Here is a 15,895-nt window from a genome sequence, read left to right as displayed (position 1 = left end):
CTTAATTAATTTACCATCCGTTAGTGGGTCCATGCCTTTCATTTCTCATCTTACAGGTGTCATGCTGCCACTGCATGCCCCTAATAACATAGTGCTCGACTAGAATACTTACTCATTTCTGAAGGAAAACTCAATAATACTTTCAGGTGTCATGCTGCCACTGCATGCCCCGAATAACAGTCCCAAACTCCGTGACATCCTCCTTTGGATTGTTAATGCTTTCAACATCAATTTTAGCATCCATCTCAATAATAGCACTGTTCAGGCCAAGATCATGGATCCAGAGAAGAGCACTGAGACTAGCATCTTAAGGGATAAACAGATAGTTTTAGCCAACACAAACTGACCTTGATCATCTCTAGGGCACAAACCAATACCTATAATTTTCTGCTCATCATTGAAAGTCGCATCCACGTTGCACTTCAGGAAGCCTGCTGGGGTTTTAATCCAAATCTTTTTGTTATTAACATTATTTTCCAACTGTCCAAAATTAATGGATTAATTTGTTACCATCAACTTCTCTAGGGAATTTGATGCTCACAAATATATTTGTAATACTGTTTCATTATTTTTCTCCCATAAAGAACCATGGCAATCCTAGCTCTATGATGTGCGTTGACCTTGTGCTGCATAATTTCAAAATGATATCATGAAAGTTGTCTGAAATATCAAGCAATCTATTCATAACATCCTAAACATTTAATACTATTGGTGCATGTGAGCTTGAGTTTTAGTTCTCCCAACATTTATTATTAGTTTTTTAAAACAAAAAAGATCACACATTGACTAAAAAGTTTCACATATCACTCTTTTCTTTATAGTAAAAAAATCTCTCTCAATTTTTGTTTTATATCTCACTTTTTGTTGGATCGGGCTAGTAAAAAAGATATGCTATGAGTTTTCTAACTCTGAATTGTACACAAATTAATAGCAAGACATTGGACACCTTTGGTTTACAAGCGAGTTCGAGTAGGAATACAATCCCTATATGCTCTCCATAAGTTTCTGAATATCAGGGGAACTTTTAATTTCCAAATCATTTTCCAGTCACCGTTCAGGTTGTAATCTTTAGTTTCCACCACCCTATCCATACATAAGTCATATGCAGATTTAACAATACATGTACCTTGTTTAGCAGGCCATCAGTATATAATTCTGTTGGTTTTGAGGAGGAAATTATAAAAAACAGAGAAGAGAAGAGAGACAATACGTATGTGGAGGAAATAGAATTATTTTATTCTAATTCAAATTATTCTCAGCAGTGATACAATAAATAGAAAAAGATAAACTAATTAGATAACAAGATATTAGCAAAACAGAATATTAAAACTAACTTGCTCCTTAAAGATAGGAATCACTTATTGACTAGGCTAATCCATTAAAACTGCCTTACTCCTAAAATATAGGGAATCAACTTAGTTACTAAATCCTATTTTAAAAATTGAAAAATAAAATATTATGCAGTTACAAAAGTATATCTTCAACACTCCTCCTTGCTTTTGGAACTGCAAACTCCAATTCTTTGAGTTCAAGTTTGTTGATAGGTAGTGACTTTGTAAACATGTCAGCCAATTGATCTTTAGACTTGCAGTAAATTAAGTTCACTTCTCCACTTTGTTGCATCTTTATCAAATAATAAACCTGGATGTTGAAATGTTTAATCTTTCCATGACACACGGGATTGTTTGCAATAGCAATGGCTACTTGATTGTCAACAAAAATTCCAGTTTTGTTCTTTTTAGAAAATAGAATGTTTGACCTTGTTGAAGTGAGATACATTGGACATCCAATCAAGCTCTCATAATATCCTTCATCAATGTTATCAACATCTTCTTCTTTTCTGAACTTCTCCTTTTGATTCATTAGTGTGCTAGCAGATTTGCATTCCTCCATTTGAAACTTCTTCAAATTTTCTTTTGCATATTTCCTTTTTTTCATGTTTAACATTCTTTCAAGATGGCAATGATCAAGTCTCTTGTGCTTGAATTCCGTGGGTGTGACTTGAGTGAAATAGGTTGTATGCTCCTCCTCTGCTGGATCAAATGAGAAGCTTTTACCTTTCATTTTAACCCTTAGAACTTCCCGGCCAAAATTGTCATAGATAAAGCAATGTTGGTATTCAAAGGACACTTTAAATCCCTTTTTAATCAACTGACCTACGCTTAGCAAGTTTTGGTCAATGTTAGGTACATAAAGAACATCTGATATTAATTTGATACCTGAACATGTTGAAATTGCAACAGTTCCTTTTCCTTTTACAGGAATATAGCCACCATTCCCAATTCTGACCTTTGAGACATTAGTTGGCTTCAAATCCTTGAATAGAGTCTTATCATATGTCATGTGGTTCGTACAACCACTATCAATCAACCAACTTTCACTTGATTCACTACTCAAGAAGCATGTGGCCACAAACAGTTGGTCCTCCTCTTCTTGATTAGCAATCTGAGCTCCCTCATCATGGTGATTTTTGTTGGGGCAGATCACCGCTTCATGTCCTATCTGGTTGCACTTGTTACATTTTGCATCTGGTCTCCTCCAACATCTGAAAGGTGCATGACCTTTTTTGCCACAATGCTGACAAGGTGGATAATTTTTCTTTTTACCCTTACCTTGGTTGTTTGCACTATTTTCGCTGCTTGCTGGTTGATTCTTCTTGAAAAAATCCTTTTTGCTTTCATCAATTTCATGATGTTTGGCGGGCAAAGCACCTTCGACAACACGATCTTGCCTCATCAACCTTCGCTGCTCTTGAGCTTGCAGGGCGTGTAGCACTTCTGTCAATGTGATTTTCGACAGATCCTTTGTGTTCTCTAATGAAGCTATAGATGCTTCATACCTCTCCGGCACCGTTACCAAAATTTTCTCTACAATTCTCGAATCAGCAAAATCACTTCCCAACAACTTTATCTTGTTGGCAATACCCAACAATTTGTTTGAGTATTCTTTGATTGTATCTGACTCTTCCATCCTTTGAAGCTCAAATTCTCTCCTTAAATTCAGCACTTGCATGCTTCGTATTCTATCATCTCCAGCGTATTCCTCTTTCAGATAATCCCAAATTGCTTTGGGTGATTTAAGAGTCATGATTCTGATGAATATCATTTGTGAAACACCAGTGAACAAACATGACCTCGCCTTTGCCTTCTTCATCTTTCTTTCCTTGTGATTTTTAATTTGGGCCATGGTGGGATTTTCAGGCAGCGGATATATTTCATAATCCTCTTCCACAGCATCCCATAAATCCAAAGACTCCATGTAGGATTGCATTTTCACTTCCCAAAGATCATAATTCTCTCCATCAAAGATTGGAAGAGTTATGTGGGAAAAACTTGCTTCACCTTCCATGGTACAAGTCCCGTAAGAATAAGGCTCTCGATACCAAATTGTTGGTTTTGAGGAGGAAATTATAAAAAAACAGAGGAGAGAAGAGAGACAATACGTATGTGGAGGAAATAGAATTATTTTATTCTAATTCAAATTGTTCTCAGCAGTGATACAATAAATAGAAAAAGATAAACTAATTAGATAACAAGATATTAGCAAAACAGAATATTAAAACTAACTTGCTCCTTAAAGATAGGAACCACTTATTGACTAGGCTAATCCATTAAAACTGCCTTACTCCTAAAATATAGGGAATCAACTTATTTACTAAATCCTATTTTAAAAATTGAAAAATAAAATATTATGCAATTACAAAAGTATATCTTCAACAAATTCTATCCTTCTTGACATATTGCATCAAATGAATTTCTAATGTTTTTCTTTGCCTTGTCCTCAAGAAAAAGATCATGTATCATCACATTGTTCCAGGTTCTAGTTCCTAGAATCATAAGGTCAAACCCACCTTCATTCTTGCATTTAGCATTGGGATTGTTTGAATGAATTTGTAATCAGGATCCCTTAGCCATGGATCTTACCAAGCAAGAGCAGTAGCCCGATCCCCAATACTCCATCTATAGTCCTCTCTTAACAACGTTCAAGAACTTCAAATGCTATGCAGGGAAAAGCTAGGATGGATTATGTTACGAATAGTAATGATGGGGGTCTGCAAGAAGCAGTGGGGTTGCAAGAAGGAAATGCAAGATCCACAAGGAACAAAAGGTCACCAGCGTATTGGAAAGATTAGGTACGTACGTAGTGGGTAGGAGCCATGCAGCAAACAAGGAGCGCGTAGCTTTAGCTAGGAAGTTAGTGGGAAATCAGGGAATATCTCTCTGTCAGGATATTCCCTGATATTGCATCTTTTTTCCGTTTTCGTTGTCGGGCTATGTCCCCTAGTTAGCTTATAAATATCGTGTAATAAGCGCTTCATGGTAATGAGAAATATTATCTTCAGCCTCTTCTTCTCTTATTCTTTGGGAGGGACTTGGTCCTCGAACTTCAAGTGGTATCAGATTATGTTTAACTTATGCATCCAAAAATTGCCACTTATAGTATTTAGGTTTGAAGAGCTTTGATGACATAGAATCAATGTTGGAAATCAATTTCCAACTTTTTTCCCCCAACATAGCAAGGTTAAAAGCCTATAGATTACAAAAACCCATCCCTTCATGAACCTCCTTACATGAGAGTTTATCCCAAGAAAGCCAATTTATTCCTTTAGAAGTTCTACCTTTTGAACTCCATAAAAGAAAGTCATCATCTTCTAACTCAATGAGGATGGAAGGAGAAAAATACTCACGGTACGTATATGAAGGAATGACTTGAAGCACTGGTTTTATAAGCAGTTCTTTCCCTACTTTTGCAAAAAAATTCCACTCCAAGAGTTTACTTTCCTCCAAACTGTCATTCTAAAGTTAAAAGTGGTTGTTTTGCTTTTAATCAAGGATGAAAGACTCAAATACTTACTCGAACCAATACTTAATTGGACACCCATCGGCATGCATGGACAAGCTCTCTCTACTTTGTTGATCAACATTTCTGCTAAAATAAATTTTAGACTGATGTAAATTAACTGTTTTGTCCGACACTTCAAAAAATTGTAAGAATGTTCTTCATCACGCTTATCTCATTCTCTTGCTCTAAGGAAAAGAAAGAAGTTACTATCAAAGAGCAAATGAGAAATGATTGGGGCTCCCCAGCAAATCTTAGCACCGTTGAATAAGTGCGAAGACCTTTAAAGCAAAGACTGAACAAATATATAGAGGATCTCCTTGGCGAAGATCTCTTCTAGGCTGAATAGGTACAGCATATTCTTTATTAACTAAAACAAAATAGTTTATTGTCTCAACACACATCATGACTATTGATCCAATGACTAGCAAATACGATCATTTCCATGATATCTCTAAGGTAACACCTATCAACCCAATCATATGCTTTTTGATGATAAATATTTTTAAAGTCACCTCACCTTTCTTAAGTTAATGCTTTAAAATTGACTTAAATATATTTTTAGTCCTTTAAATATATAAACATTCTTGATTTAATCTTTTAAAATCGTAATATATTTTTTAGTCCTTCATATATAAAATTAGTGTGTCAAATCACGAATAATAAATTTATAATTTGTGATAGCTTTCGACGATCATAATTTAATTTTTAACTTAAATTTTAAATCATAATTATTTGAGACTAAAAATCATCACAAAATTTTAAAAAAAATTATTAAAAAAATACAAAAATTCATATACATCTCCTTTCTCCATCGTCTACAAATTAGCAAATTGTCTCTTTAAATTAAAACACACGACCACCTCCATTTAATTCCTCTTTGACATTGATTTAAAATAACAAACCATAAATAACAAGCAAAGCATCATACATTGAAATTGAAATTGAAAGGTACCCCTGTATCAAGAAAAAAGAAATTGAAAGGTACCCAACAAGAAACAAACACCGTACACAGAAAAAAAAAATCGAGAACAAATTACACTCATTTCTCTTCCTGTAATTTGAACTTATTACACTAAATTCCACTCATTGTTGAATCCCTATACAAATCCCCTCATATTTACAATTCCATTACACAGACAACCCTTGCACTCTAACATACTTATTTTCGTTAACTTCAAATCATCACATGCCGTGCACATGCTTATTTAATAAAAATTTCAAACAAAATTACCATCATCTTCTTCGGCACCTCCAACAGCGATCCTGGCTATAACTTCAAATACTCAGCCTGGGTTTAATTTCAAATAGTGAAAACCATAACTACAATTCAATAGAAATCGTCTAAAATCAAATGACCTCTTGTAATCAATTTGGGTAACAGAATTTTTGTAACAAAAAAAATGTAAAAACAAAGCTTTCTAACAGAATTAAGTTGTCAAATTAAACAAACTTCAGTTCCAAATTCAACAAGTAACTAATGCAAAAGTACACCGTCAATTACAGCAGAAAGATATCAAAGAAAATCATGTTTCCAAATGTAGAGAAGCCATAAGATCTTACAACAACCAAGCCGAATTAGAGTTTGAAAAAGACAAATCAACACAATACCATTCTAAAATAAATAAATAAAAAATCAATCCTAAAAAAAAAGTGCCGCGCAGAGATAATATTTCCAACAATTCAGAATCCAAATAATTGCTGAAACACATAATCCCCACCGTCAAGGTTCTTCCTTCAAAACTCCATTGCTATGTTAAACTGTGAAATTCACTAGCTATTGCTATGCAAGCACTTCCTCCACTCGAACTCTAAAACCATGTGGTGGTGTGAATCTCTAATCCGCCAAGAATGACGGGAAGAGGAAGAATTACCGTTTTGGAGTTAGAGCAAGATCCCTCTCTGATACCAAAGCCGATTCTCTTCGTAAAAAAAGGCCTTCGCGACGTCGGAGACAACACTATTCGTCATCAAAGAGAGGAGAGGTTGTTGGAGCTATTGTAGGCACGTGATGAACTTGGATGATCTCGAGGAAGGAGATGAAGGAGGACCCAGTGGCTAGAGAGGCGATAAGTTATGTGGAAGGGTCTTTTTAAGTTTTGACCTTTCACTAAGCATTAGCACCATTATTCAGTGGTGTTAGCTTAGGGGTGTCAAGTAATGCATTTTAATGAGTGCCATACGTCCTAACTACACGATAGACGAGTCTAATTTGCTCAAAAATCTAAAATTCCAGATTCCATTTATTCTTGAACGTAACCTAAGCACAATTTCGATGTCAATAATATTAAATAGATCTCAATAATTGAAATACAGCGTAGTTAACGAGGGTGAACATGATTCATGCGACAACAAATGCGCATTTCCACACCTTGTTCTCTCCAACTTGAATCACCTGCAGGAGAAGAAGAAAAAAAAGCAGAGGTTGTTTCTGCCATGTCCCAAACCTCTACGGCGGCCGGCAGTAGCACCTCGAGATTTTTGCACCTTAGTCGGGTAAAACAAAAAACCACTACAGAGGAGGAAAAAACGCACATGGGTAAGTGTTTAAACATACATACTAGGCATGGTTTGGGATGCTTCGGGGCAATGGCGTTTGGGGTTGGGGTGCTTCGAGGAACAGAGGTGGAAGGCGGCTGGGTGTGTTACACCCATATCTCTAATACTATATTACATATGAATTGTTCATTTACCTATTTATTTTTTACAGCGTATGCATCTCTATTTAATTCTGCAATCATGTGAAGTTAAGAAAATGTCACCTCAATTTTTACTAACCTTTTATTAGTTGATTTCTAAAGTTATTACCGTGCAGTAACTAAACTTTCTTTCATATTTTTTCAAAACGAAAGCACAAGGTAATCTCGTTAGAAATATACTTCTTAGAGCAGATTACAGTTACCTCCCTTAAGGTTTACTCTAATTACACATATATTTCCTCCTTTTGTTTACTCAACACAAAACCCCAAACTTTTCCATTCCCATTACAGGTGCACCCCTTCTCCACCAAAGGGTGTTAACTCAGTTTTATGACCACGTCATTGGCATGTGATTTAAACAAAAAAATTATCCCCAAAACAACCCTCATCTTCATCGCAAAACACCTAAAAAAAGATTTACAAAGGCTGAATAAAAGATTTGTAGAAGATGAATAAAAGAACAACATCATATCAAAGTTAAGTAGATCACAAACAAATTTCCTTATATCAGCCTCAAATAGTGAGAATTGAGATATAATCATTATTTTATCAATTTTATGGACTCTGACCAGGAAAAATTATTAAAACTCACGACTAATTAGAATTTAAAACTCTGATCAGTGATGGAAAACAGAAATTTGAAATTCCTTCCATATTTTTCAGTATAAAATCATGAATAAATAGAAAAACAAACATAAGTCTTATTTAGTAAAGGTGGGAGTGTGATGAGAATCATGAAACAGGCCAAATACAGTCTAAAGGCCCAAGTGGAGAAGGACGAAGGCCCAAGTGGAGAAGGACAAAGCCCCCGAGTGGAGAAGGATGAAGGCCCAAGTGGAGAAGGATGAAGGCCCAGAGGCAGAGACACTATCAAGACTATTAATTGATGCTGAAGGCCAAGATTAATTTGAAGGCCCATAATAAATATGTTCTATTTAGTTATAATTTTTATTTATTGTAATTTTGGCCCAAACTGTTTAGAAGGCCCATGTCTATTTTTATCTTTTTGTTTAGCTACACTATAAGTATGGGTTTTTGTTTTGAATAAAAAAAAAACTTTTGGCATTTGACAAAATTTGGTGAGAGTTTCTCTCTGGGTTCCTTGTTGAACCAATTATCAGACTTATCAAGGTAATCCTTGTGGCGTCTACCCAGACTTATCTTCCTTCACCGGAAGTGGCGTCTACCCAGACTTATCTTCCTTCACTGGAAGTGGCGTCTACCCTGACTTATCTTCCTTCACCGGAAGTGGCGTCATCCAAACTCTATAACCTGTATCAAGCGATCCGCTCCTACTCAGGTTCGCATCAGAGTGTTAATTCTATAGTAGATTAATTATACTTATTTTTAATCAGATCAAGTATATTTTCGCACTGTATAGCGTAGCATCCCCGCTTCACAGGTTGTGATAAGAGAAGACACCAAATGGAGATGGCCATTCCATAAGTGTATGGAATCGACCTTGGCTGCAACATAATGGTAATCCCTATATTTCATCCCTTCCCCTCATTGACTTGAACAAATGCATGCCAGCACAATTACTGATCATGGAAACTCATCTTGGAGACTTGAAATTCTGGAACAAATACTCAATCCAGATGATAGCAATGAAGTCCAGAATCTGCCACTTTTAAATGTTGCTGAAAGTGATGTTCAAATATGGAAGCTCACCAAAGACGGGAACTATTTTGTTAAGTCAGCATATCACAATATCATTGACACTTTGTCCCTCGATGCCAAATACAAAGCTGATGCCAAATACACTGAAAATAACCTGGAACCATCTTGACACATCTTCTTTGGCTGTGACAAAGCTATCTCAATATGGAAGGAATCTGGTCTGATGGAGAAGATTGAAACTCAAGTCCAACAAGCAGAAGGTATAAAGACTCTTATCTTTGATATTCTGCATTCCCTGACACATAAACACGACTGCAGAAAATTCACAACTGTCCTTTGGAGCATATGGCAGCAGCGTAATATGGAAATATCTACATGTATGACCTCCAATAATGATTAGAACTGATTGCTATGTTTTGGAAGTGAGAAGGGAAAGGTTTTCATTATTCATTTGCCTATGATATTCACTGACACAGATGGACACAAAAATAGAGTTGAACCAGTTTACCTCCATCACTGGATCAATATGTGATACGCTCCAATTTACAGCAGCTCTTTGAACTTTTTGTTCATGTCTTGGGAGTTGGGGCTACTTTGGCTTGCAAGCAAAATTGCATACTTTTGTCATTCATTTGTTAGTTAAATTATAAATAATGAGAAAAAGCAAAGGAAACTAATTCTCCCACATCTAACTAAATGTTTCATAAAAAAGACAACTTGACATTAAGGAAATTAAATAATAATGTGAAATGATATATTAACATCACACCCACCCTTGGAGAAATTGCCTAAGTAGTGATATTTGCTTTGAGTTGTAGATAAAATCAGAGTCTCTGAAAGGAGTTCAACTTTTGCACATTGCATAAAGACTTAACGCTAAAATGATTGTTATATACTAGAAAATATATTTATATGCAGCTAAATATATCCCATTCAGTAAATATAGCTTGCAGGAAAAGAATCCTTTTATGTTAAAATTTAATGAGAGAATTGATACTCATGTATGACTCACCAAATTATCACTCGTCATATGATCATACAAGTCAAGATTGTTGAATTGAATTATGTGAAAAAACTCATACTCAATGAGTCTACCAAAAATCCTAAGTTCGAACATCATTAAAATCTGCATGATATTTGCTCTCACGAAAGACATTGTTAATTAAAAATGACAACAACATTATATGCCATAAAATTGCTTTATTGTATAGTTGACAACATTTGTGAATAAGAAAAGGATGATCCAGAGCCTTTTTCTTGTAACTCTAAAGGGGGGTATTCGACTTTTTAGAATGATATACAAATTTGGAATGTGCTACAATTCTTGTAATCATATTTGATATAGTGAAACACTTTTGAAATGATTTCATGGAGATAGGTAAGAAGTATCAAACTACATTAATCATTGTGTTTTTTTGTCTAAATTTATTTTGGTCAGTGAGTGATTCTGTTAGTGATGTCTTTCTCAACACAAATATTGATTTTTGTTTGTCATTCCATACTTACTACTCATTGATGAAAAGGGCTGAAGATCATCTTCTTACCCAGAAATGTTGTCAACTATACAATGAAGTAATTTTATGTCATATAATGTTGTTGTTTTTTTTAATTAAATGTATTTTGTGAGAGGAAACCTTATACATATTTTAATAACATTTGAATTTAGGATTTTTGGTGGACCCATTGATTATGTGTTCTTTCACATAATTCAATTTAACAATCTTGACTTGTACAGACCATATGATTAGTAAAAATTTGGTGATTCATACATAGATTGATTCTCTCATTAAATTTTAACATAAAATATCTTTTTTCTGCCTTCTATAATGTTGAATGGATATATTTAACTGCATATAAATATATTTTCTAGTATATAAGAATCATTTTAATGTTACATCTTTGTGCAATTTGCAAAAATTGAGCTCCCTACACAGATTGTAATCTTATCTACAACCCAAAACAAATATCATTACTTAGGAGCGATTTTTTCAGGGGTAAGTGTGATGTCAATATTCATTCACATTATTATTTAATTTTTCATATTTCAAGTTGTTTTTTTTTTATGAAACATTTAGCTAGATGTGGAGGAATTAATTTCTTGTGCTTTTTTCAATTGTAATTTAGTAACAAGTGAATGACACATGATACAATATTTGAGAGAGATGAAGTTGTATAACCAGTGTGTGTATAATCCTTGACTATCCTTAATCATTTACTTTGATCAAAAGCTATGGCATAAACTCCTATTCCTAAAAAAAATGATAATAAGCATATCTAGAAGGAGAATAAAAGCATAACTATGTTGTCAAATGGCGGTTATGGAGGCGCCGTAAGGGTTATACAGCAGCATAACGGCGGCCTGCACCATCCGCTTTGTGCTATGTTGCCCAAAATAAAAGTGTCCACCACATGGGTTCTCGCATTTTTTTAAAAAAAAATTGGGCTCGGGCTGGTCAAAATGCCCTGACCCAAAAACCACACGTAACATCAATGAGCACCCTCATTCTTCTCACGCTCACTCAACCTCTCTTCTCACGTGAACCCTAGCTACGAGCCTGCGACCTTAAGGGATCCATACAGTGACCCATTTGGTCCGACAACCCTTTCTGTCCGACTTCCCTCTGCTCCAGCCATCCTTAGCTCCGACGGCCCTCTGTGCTGGTTTTTTTCCTTTTGTTTTTCTTCTTTTTTTCCCTGAATTGTTTTAGTGTTTTTGTCTCCTCTTCTACTCTATTCTCAACTTCATTTGTTCTTTTTTTTTTTTTCAATTTGAGGGTTTTAATTCTGTTTTTCAGAATTAATATTTGTTTGTTGTCCTAAGGTTTTCTTATAAAACCTTATCCCAATTGTTTCTCAGTTATAGGATAATGTTTGGGACAGGGACAAGCACTGCTTCCTCAAATACTACTAGTAAGAGGATAGGCATTGATAAAAGATGCAAGCAAATATAGGGATGTGTTTCAGATCATTGATAAAAGATGGAATATTCAGCTTCATTGCCCATTACATGCAGTCGGTCACTTTTTGAATCCGGAGTTTTTCTATGACAACCCTTCGATGGAATTTGATGGTGAGCTTATAAGGGGATTGTATGAGGTCATCAATTTAGAGGGAGATCAAGAGATGGAGAAGATCATCATGGGGGAGTTGTTATTTTATAAAATGGGGGCTGGTATGTTTGGGACTCCAGTTGTTGTTTCAATGTGAAAAGAAATTGCACCAGGTAAGAAACAAACATATGTAGCTTTTTGAATTTTTATTCTTTAAGTTACTTGTTTAAGTTAAGTGTTTAACACACTTTCTTTGCCTTTGTAGCTCAATGGTGGCAAATGTATGGTTCAGATACTCTCCATTTACAACAAATAGCTACAAGGATCTTAAACTTGACTTGTAGTGCTTCCGGTTGTGAATGCAATTGGAGTGTCTTTGAGAAAGTAAATAATTTGCTTCTTAAAGTCAATAATCAATTCATATCTTGTTCATAATTATTCCTTAAATACTTATCTCATTGTTGTAGATTCATAGTAAGAGAAGGAATAGGCTTGAGCATAAAAGATTGCATGACTTAGTCTATGTCAAGTATAATCAAGCACCCCACCGAAGATACAACCTTAGGGATAAAATTGATCCAATTAGTCTCAATGAAATTGATGAATGTGATGAATGGCTGCTTGGAGAGATGGATGGGGATGGGGATGGTGAAGATAGGGTTTTTGAGGAGGAAGATGATGACCTTAATTGGAGACATGTCTATAATGCTTTGGATCTTGGCAAGCCTATATATAGTAGGCGTAAAAGGAAGCAACGTACAAGAGGAGCGGGGCAAGAGGGAACATCTCAAAGATCTTCTAAAAGATGCAAAGGGGGAGCTTCTTCAACTAGGAAGGGAAAAATGGTTCAAGTTGAGGAAGCATTGGAAGATAATTCTAGTGAGGAGGAGGAATTAGAGGCAGATTTGTCAGAAGAAGAAGCTGCAGGATTTGCACCATTAGAGAATGTGGAGATTGATTATGTTGGCTTAGAGGAGGGGGATGAAGATGAGAATGATGATTATTAGTTTTATAATTTGTCATTGTGTCTTTAATCTAGAGTCTTTGTTAGTGGCTACTTGCTATTTATCCTTTTTGTTGGTGTTTTTATTAATTATGTATTTATGTGAAGACAATCATCTAATTATGAATTTTAGTTTGTCATTATGTTGTTTTTAATATATATTTACTGTTTTTGTCTAGTTTATATATATATTGTTTTTGTCCAGTCTTTTTATATATATACATATAATTTTTTTGTCTGCCATAGACCGCTACGCCATCCACCATGTTGATATGGCGTATAAAGGTGGTCACCGCAGTCCACCATAAAACACTACTGATTATTGATAACCTTGAGCATAACACAAAAGAAAAATGTTGTACATTCAACTAAGTTTGACAGAGGGAGAGAAGGAACCTTGTTCTTAGGAGTAAACATGTCAAAGCTTGTTCGAACATCACTTATCTCCAGAGAGATTATCCAGTGTGACAGATTTCTTCCTTTGAAACAAATGCTTTCCATTCTGCACAAATCCAAAAAATAGAAAATGATAAACCTCATATCACCACAACAAAACTAGTATTAGAGTAGGCTTAGCCATCCTTTTAGAATAAAGAAGAAAGAGATAGAGAGTGTGCTTATGCCCGGGTAATTACTTGAAGGAACATATAAATTGGTTAAGTCATCCCAATCTGCAACTTCTCCCGCGTGTCTTTAGACCTATAATCACACATTAGAGTGTTAAAGACCAATAATATTGATTCAACATCATACATTGGTACTAATAATTAAAGAATGGTCGCTAGGACATTTGTCAAACAGTTCAAGTGCAAAACATGATACGATACAAACATAGATCAAATCTCTTCTAAAATAACAACCACAAGAACCTAAACTTCATATCTTACATACACACATATTAATTAGGGAAAATAATAGAAATTAAATTTAAGAAAATGAATTGATAAAGGAAACATTAACAAATAAATTAATTTAACGCTAAAGTTACTAAACTAATACAGTGAAAAATTACAAAACCTTCTAGTTATTGAAGCTCACCTTCGAATGTTGAGAAATTGAACTTTAGTTCTCCATTTCTAACCAAGCAAAATGCGATGAAATGAACTATCTAGCCTTAACGGAAAACAGATCATGGAAGCTCTAACCTAAAAGCCAAAATTAAATCTAGAAAATAAACCCTAAAATTGGGAATGACATCAGAATTCTTGATGAAAGTGATTCGAAATTTCATTACCGAATAGAAGATTCCAATGGAGATATTCAGCCGAGAGATGTTGCTACGAGGAGAAAGTGATTAATCACTGTGAGAGGAGAGGTTGTTGCGATAGACAAAGCCATTAAGTTAAGTGTATCGACACAAAATGAAACGAACGCAAGTGTGTGTGTGTGTCAGAGAGAGAGAGAAACAATGTGACACAACAAGAGGGCTTGAGAGATAACACACAAATGAAAGTGATAGTATGACCGTGAGAGAGTTGGAGAGAGAAAGGCTAATGCATAAGTTTCGCAAATAAAATTAGGCATACGGCCGCCTAAAAAAAGTTACATTTGATAACATTTTTGTTATAAATGTTATTAAAATACTACTTAATCGAAAAATAGTAACACATTTTCCTGTGTTACAAGTTAAATGTTGTTTTGTAAAAAAAATTAAATATTACAAAATGTTATATATGTAGTAGTGGTAGTAGATTATAGGATTTGTTCCCTACATTAACTCAATAATAAATGCGAGTGAGGTGGAGTAAGGGTAATAAACTTTATTGTTTCTCATCTCATTTGATTTCTCTCTCTTTTTATAGACAGGGCCATTAAGATTAGTGTAGCGACATAAAAAGAAATGAATGCAAGAGCGTGGGAGAGAGACAGAAAATGTGACGCAACAAGAGAGAGCTCAAGAAAGACGACAACGCAAATGAGAGAGTGATATTGTAACCGTGAGACAGCTAGAGAGAGAAAGGTTAATGTGCATTCTAAAAATTCCCAAATAAAATCAAGTATATGGCCATTCCCAAATAAAATCAAGTATATGGCCACCTAATGATTTACATTGGTAACATTTTTTATATAAACGTTATTTAAAGTAATATTTAATAGAAAAATAGTATAATATTTTTCTTGTGTTACAAGTTACAATGTTGTTATATATATATATATATAGAGGAGTGATAGTAGATTTAAGGATTTGTTACCATATTAACTCTTTCAATAATAAATTTGAGTGAGGTGGAGTAAGGATGATAAAATATTGTTTTTTATCTCATTTTTTTTTATTTTGTGAAATCTGGTCAGATCATTTGATCCGGTCAAGATAATGAGTTAGTGGTCAAACCAGTGGGTTAAGAATTAATTCAATTTGATCTTATATATATTAAAAATTTAAAATTATATATGTATCTATTATATATAAGTATATAACTAATATTATTTGAGTAAGAAAAGTTCATTCATACTCTAAAATCTAAAATAACAATTAATAATAATGAAACATCAAAACGACATCATAAAAATAGTCTAATTTTGTTTTTATGGTAAAACCGATTGGATTGGATCGTCATAAAGGTGACTTTACTGGCTGAATTTGATCGAGTCATCCCAAATCAATTACGTGACCGAGTCATCTAATTTGAACTTATATTAAGACTTGGGAGTTACACAAAAAAAAAACTCAAAAAAAGGTATTA

At 34.5% G+C, this 15,895-nt stretch overlaps 1 long non-coding RNA gene across 6 annotated transcripts; it reads right to left on the bottom strand.

The window, feature by feature from the left end:
- Positions 1–5,750: 5,750 nt before the first annotated feature.
- Positions 5,751–14,712, bottom strand: LOC102670305 (uncharacterized). Of its 6 annotated transcripts, none has more exons than XR_005890451.1 (5): positions 14,446–14,712; positions 13,847–13,910; positions 13,608–13,713; positions 9,667–9,756; positions 5,751–6,130 (listed from the first exon to the last, which is right to left on the bottom strand). It is a non-coding gene; the product is annotated as an uncharacterized lncRNA (long non-coding RNA). The 6 variants fall into 6 exon arrangements; XR_001386996.3 differs by lacking the exon at positions 5,751–6,130 and adding an exon at positions 9,141–9,470; XR_005890450.1 differs by lacking the exon at positions 5,751–6,130 and adding an exon at positions 9,141–9,444.
- Between the last annotated feature and the right edge of the window lie 1,183 nt (positions 14,713–15,895).

This window comes from Glycine max, chromosome 20 (assembly GCF_000004515.6).
Source record: "Glycine max cultivar Williams 82 chromosome 20, Glycine_max_v4.0, whole genome shotgun sequence".
In the NCBI taxonomy this organism is placed as follows: Eukaryota; Viridiplantae; Streptophyta; class Magnoliopsida; order Fabales; family Fabaceae; genus Glycine; species Glycine max.
Note: the sequence above shows the minus strand (reverse complement) of the source record. Positions and strands in the feature narration are given on the sequence as shown.